We start from the raw sequence: 7,149 nt of genomic DNA on the forward strand, positions 1-7,149 counted from the left end.
AAGTTAATAAAGAGTTGTAATAATTTTGATATGAAAAGAATGAAAAATGGTTAACAACAAGTAAAACAACAACAACAACTGCCATTGTAGTAAATACGAGTAAAAAGGATGTTTAATTACAAAAATTTTTACATTAATGTTAAGCAAATAAAGATAAACGTTATAATATGAAGAGGTTCGTTGTCGTAGTCGTCGCCGTCTAATAATATTTAAGAGATTTTTTACTTCTTATTTTGTTTTATACAATATTCGTTTATACAATGTGCATACTTTTAGGCTAAATGTGCATACTTTTAAAACTATATAATTTATTGCACCGTCTTCTTACCTTTAAATTTAAGAAAATGAGAGACAAGTTGAGTTAATTGGGAAATTTGAGCAGTTACGGTGAGTATTTAAATATTCATAGTCGCAGCACATATGCTCTGACGTGTAAGTATTAGCGCTACTATTGATTTTAAGTTAGAAATAGAAAGCCTCTTTTATTTACTAATCCCGTAATTTACTTTTCAAGAACTTAAACAAGATTTTCATGTTGACTATTAGTTTATGGGTACCACCTCATTAACAATATCCTTTCGTATTTCCAAGTCTCCTCTTTATTATACCATTTTATTCCTGAATGATGAAGATGTTTGCTTAATTTTATTTGATAGTCGTTCGTTATATAAGATACTCCCAAGAATTTAATTGGGAGGCACACAGTATTCAAGTTTAAGCTAATATAAACTTCAATGTTTAAAAAAATATTTACAAAAAAAAAAAAAAAAATTTATTTTTTTATTTTAAAAGATTTAAGGATAACATACAATTTTATTTTACGTATTTAAATCTTATTGCAACCTACTCAATTATATTCAACTATAACATTTTCTCCGAATACTCGTACAATTATAAAAATTTTTATAATACAATGTGTGCATTTACGTGTTTTTATTCAAAATTTATTTATTAAAAAATTTCAAAATGAAGGAGCAGACGAAGGCATTCATATTGTACAACAATAATAAAAAATAAAATGAAAATTATAATTGAGGCCTTAGACAAGTATAAAAGGATAATTTCATCGTAAAAGCAAGAAATTTTTATGTTAAATTTTTTATTACAAAATTTATATTTAAATATTTTTTGTTCTAAAAAAATTTTAACTACATAATAAATTGAACAGTATTACGAATTCAGAAATGAGTAAGCTTAAAAATAATTAACAGTGTATTTTTAAGCTGTAGCAGTACGTTTCGGAGTCATGAAGTGAGTCCCTCTTTATGTAAGAATATTTAAGTTCGAACTAGAAACTTTATAAAAAGGTTTTGAAATTTAATATTTTGAAGTATTAAGGTCTCGTATTTTGCTTCCTTAAATTTCTTATCGCACATAAATAAAATGCCCATATCCTATAAATTCATTGACCAACTATACCAGATTTATTTACACTTTATATACACAATAAAAATTTAAATTTTATTTACATTAAATGTTTCAAATGCCTTGAAGGCAATACAAATTTAAATGATATATGCATTCACATATGTAAGTACGCACATATGGGGAACAAAAAAAAAATATCAAAATAATAACATTCAAAAATATAAAAGAATAAATAAAATAACAGGAATTTTTTTTTTAGATTTATATGTAAATAAATTGTAAAATATTATAAGAATATTGTAAAAATAAAGTTCAGAAGCTAAAAGAATGAATGAATTTCGCATAATAATGTTGTAAACTTTATTGCATAGCTTTAGGCACCACTCATATGAATACCGTATGTTCACGTATATTTTAATATGATCAAAGTGTACATATGTACGTAAAATGAGAGAAAATTTGTTTTTTATTAAATGAATAAATTTTTCGAATATTTTTTGAAGTAAAGAAAAAAAAATAATTTTTTTTTTATAACAAGCGTTATTTATTTTTCTCGTTCAAATTAATTGTTTTTATATACAAATCATAGTAATTTTTGTTAAATTTAAAATTTTACTATTTGTTTAAGTATAAATGCAATGTGCATACATATATGTACATGGGAAGTGTATGTTTCAATATATTCACAGTTTAAATTTCAGAATAAATTTTATTTTTGATCATTATTAACATTTTGTAATATCTGAAACCAAGAGTACCTTAAAGAGTAGAATCAAAACAAAAATTGAAACTAAATGAAAGTTTAATTCATATAGAAATTGAAAATAATTTGAAATTGTGAAGAATATATGGTTTCACCATGATTGTGGAGGGTATTAATAGATTATGCGGCTCCGACTCTTCAGTCCGACTTTAATTACGAAAATCGACTGATCTTAATTTACCACAAAAAATTGCAACAGTTTGAAGCTCTTACTTCTATCTCGACTGGAATTTTAATTTTTTAAAATCGAACACTCATTTTTACCTTCGGTAGTCCGATTTTTCTTTTCTTAATCTTCAACTTTGACTCTTCAGCTCTGCCTACGATTTCAACTCCAACTCCTCGACTCTTTGCAACCCCCACTTCACGATTTCGATATCACTGCTCCAGCTCTTCGACTTAGACTCCGACTCTTTAACTCCAACTCTTCGACTCAGACTGCAACGGTTCAACTCCGACTCTTTAACTACGCTTTCTTAATCACAGATTTTCAATTCTGATTTCTCGGCTATAACTCCACGAATCTGACTCCCTGACATCGACTCTTCTACTCCAATATCAAGGCTTCCATTTCTCAACTTTGACTCCGATTTTTCGAAATTAACACTTTGCTTTTTTGATTTTTCCGTAAAATTTTAATTTATACATCCTGCCTTAAAAATTTTTTGCTTTCCGGCCGGAAGGTCTTAATAATTGCTTTACGTAAGACAATTTACGGTTTACATAGCTTAAAATTCGGGTGTTAATTCCCTGTAACTGATATGGTCGTATATGTACACATTTTAAATCCTGCTAAGGTCTTCATTTTAATATAACAGTGCTGGCTGCACTTAAATTTTACATTATTTTTGTCTAAAACTAAAAATCATATAAAGTTTAAACTATTTTTTATATATAAAGTAAAAATTACTCACACAATAAGTATGAAATATGAAAGTATCCATAAATACTTGCAATTTTTTTGTAAAATTTTAATGTTCTCAAATAACTGGATATTGCTTTGGTTTTTTTTTTCTGATTGCATACGCTTAAATTTTATTCGACTCGAATACAATAATGATCATTTGTTTTTACTGTTCTTCTGCTTTTTTTTTTTTTCTTGTTGTCGGATATCCTTTATCCTTTTATTACATGCTATATATGACACATAATCTTTTATCGCGGTCAAAATATAATAAAATTCGACATTTTTATACGTTTGGGTCACTCAATATATGAACGTATATATGTAAAATATATAAAGTATATTATGTTATACAAATATACGTACATATATAATATTATTGTATGATAGGTTTAAAAAAAATATATGGGAAAAATAAATTTCCAAATGAATTTTTAAATTTTATTTTTATGAATATTATTGGAACAACAATATGTCATATTAAATAAAATTTTGTTAATATTAAAGAATCTTTACAAAACACACAAAAAAAAACAAAAAATAAATAATCCTTTTCATATACAAAAAAAGTAAAAAGAACAAAAAACTATAATGTGTTGAATTTATATTTTGTTATATTATTGTGTATATTGAGATTTTTCATGTTTTATTGAGATAATGGGAATCGATTATTACTGTATAAAATAATGCAATAATTTACATTTAACAGAAGGATTTTGTATTCAAAACAGTTGGGGTCATAATTTTTTTTTATGTCAAGTTAAGTATCTTGCCATGTTTATTATTCAACTCGAATTTTATTAAACATATTGTAAAATAAAGCGAGGAAAAGGAACTTGTTAACATTTTCTTGGTTTTCTTTGATTATTTTTCTTAAAATTTAGAAGTCTCACATAATCTCGATGAAGTTAAGTTCATTGTTGTTTAAAGCTGGTTTGTGTCTATGAATAGAAAAATTCTCTTTCCTGAGTTCTTCAAAGCTGACGAATTAAATAAGTATAGTAAGAAACTAACTTATATTTTCTTAAATTTAACAAAATGGTCGAAATTTGGTTTTAATTTTTTTTTAAATAATTCACATAAAATGGATAAAAATGAGATAATGAATAAAAATATTTTTTATTATACAAAAAAAAATATTCATAAAAATAATCAGTTTCTTCTATACAGATTAAAGTTATATTAAAAGTTTCTTGACCAATTTTTATGGAAATATGAGAGCATTTAAAAGATAAATTCCGTCCAATCCCTTTTCTCCTATTTTTATTTTAAAAACAACACACAGTTTTTCATATTCATAAAGATAATGGATAATAAAAATAATAATATTTTTGATATTTTGTATAATCATCTTGGTATCCTTAATAAGGGACGATTCAAGTGAAGAGAAAAAGTGACTTAAAATGTGCTCTTCTCATCGTAGCGTAAAGAAATTTTGTTTTTGATAAGAAATAATAAATTTGTAAAATGGGTTTTTGATCGATTCTCTTCTAATATACTTTCATGACAATGAAGAGAAGTGTAAAGGAAAATAATGTTAAAGAGGAATTGCTTACCAAGGATATTAGACATTCTTTTTTATGTTGTTTAATTTTTGTTTTTTATCTTGTGTACAATACTTTGGTTTTTTTTCACATCATTGCTGGTTTTATCTAGTTTTAAAGTATGTTAAGTCCGTTTGTATTTTTTTACTAACTATACACAGTTCTGTTAATGTTTTTCTGCTTCATCTTGTTGTTTTTGTATGATAAGTTGATAACATGGGTGGACAACTCACTTCTTTTAACACAGTGTTTTTTCTTTATATACATATATAGTGAGATAGTAGAAGTATAAGAAGATTAAAAAAAATAGAAGAAAAACGTTTAAATGACATTTTTTTTTGTTTAATGTTTATTTTTAATATGGTATAGTCAATGGAACTTTATTAGGAGTATATGAAAAGCACAAACATAAACCGAGATTAATCAAAATGTCTCATCACATTTTCCGCCGTCGAGGGTAGCGGGTTGAAACGGGTTTGATTGTCTCAACATTGATGACTTGAATATGTTTCTGGAACACAGCGGAACTCAAAAGAAAATGCAAGAAGATGAGTTGGTGAAGCATCTGAAAATTCTTAATGATCGTCTTGAAAGAAATGCGTCTGAGTACGTATTAGTTGTTGCTACGTAATGCGGTATTAAGACAAACTAATTGAAAATGGGAAAATAGAACAACGTGAATCGCCAAAGTTTTATATGGGTCAAGTGAGAGATCAGATGTCTGTCATAGTGATGTTTTTCGATTTGTGCTGGCTTGTGGTAGGAGTTATAGAGAAGCATTGTCTAATTAGCGATAGACTATTAAATTTTAAGAGACAATATTGGAAAATAGATTAAATAACCTAATGAAATGCTTTCCAGTCAGTATGGAGCTGTTCCCTCCCGACACGTTCAATACACCTGAATTTTTATATTAACCGGAATATTTATTATTCTATATTTGAATACTTTTAATGTGACTGTTTTTAAAGGCACTCGTACTATTTATTAAAGAGAAAATTTTTTGTCTTTGAAAATAATAACATTATAGAGGTGCAGGACATTCAAAGCAAAGTATTCAAAATGAATACTCAAAGGAGGAATTCATAAGATGTACATTTTTTTCAAACATACATACTTTTCTATATAGCATTCTAAAATAAATTGAGTTGAATCCTTAATGTGTATTTGATTTTAAATATTTGATGTTAACAAAAAGAACTTCATGGTCCGATAAGGATTGAGAAAGTTTTTTGAATTGTATACGAATATGAAGGTACTGTTCAGTATTAATGATGCTTGTTATTTTATAAATGTGTATGAATACAGTGACTTTATATATAATGTTCGAAAAAAACTAATTTGGTTGTCTTTCTTAATTTGGTTCTTTCTTAATGCTATGAAGGTATTATTGATTTAGAGAACTACTTTGTTTCATACAAATGGGTTAAGCCATTAAACTGAGAACTATACTGCTGAGAGAAATATTATTTTCAAAGAACCGCATTTTCACTCATAAAGAAAGGTATAGTTCCTCCCGAAATAAATTTTATCAGTTCAATCTGAACCGAAGAGAACTTGTATTGGAATAATTCTAGGCTGATTAGTGTGAATGAGTTTTCACAATATAACAGACCACGATTCTTTGCGGAGAAACCAGGAGCTAGTTATCCGACTATAAAAGTCAGTGTCGCTATCTTGTGTAATCCTATTGCCAAGCTAATAAGAAGAGATTTATTGGATCTTTTGGATATTACTCAAAAGTTAGCTAAGAACGTCGTTTGTATACTGACCACATCAGATTTGTTTTTTAAAACTCATTTCTAAATTTAAATATAAGAGTATATGTGCCTAAACATTTGTAAAAGATTAAATACTTTATAAGATGACATTTATATTTTATGAGAAGGTCAAATATTAAGAACATAAAAATTCATAAATAAGATGAATGTATATGAATAAATAAATAGTTAATTATATTTATTATATTTTTTTTCTTTTGTTAAAGTTTAATAACAATTCCAAATCAAAATTTATTTGAGATTAAAACGATTCAATTTATTTAGGTCTACATTTTATAAGACGACATACTCGTTTAATGCTCGTTATTATAGGAATAAATTTAAATAATAATTATCATTTATAATTTTATACTACACATTATTGTGATTTCTAAGGATTTTTCAAATATAAAAATTTATCCTTTGCCCTCAAAAGAACAAAAATAAAAGAGAAACAAAGAGTTTTTGTTTTTCGTAATCTTCCTTTATATTTGACAATAATAATAAATTATTAATTTATTATAATGTTTAAGAAGAACCTTTCATATAATATAAAAATACGCACTTTTGAGTAAAACTGAATTGCGTTCCTTCTGCAGGTAGTATAATACTCCAAAATTTAAAACTAAGACGAACCCATGATTCCAGGCTTTCGAGACTGTCAGACTCAGAAAGGTTGGTTGGTGGTAGGGGAAGCCTTAAGGCCTTAGTTATATTATGGAGTTAATACCCGCAGGGCTGGCCACAGAGGGGAGTTGCTGATCATTGCATTCCCTAATAGGAGCTCGATAAGAAATTTCGTGTTGAGTT

The sequence above is a fragment of the Condylostylus longicornis genome, unplaced genomic scaffold (genome assembly GCF_029603195.1).
Source record: "Condylostylus longicornis isolate FDR11 unplaced genomic scaffold, ASM2960319v2 ptg000019l, whole genome shotgun sequence".
In the NCBI taxonomy this organism is placed as follows: Eukaryota; Metazoa; Arthropoda; class Insecta; order Diptera; family Dolichopodidae; genus Condylostylus; species Condylostylus longicornis.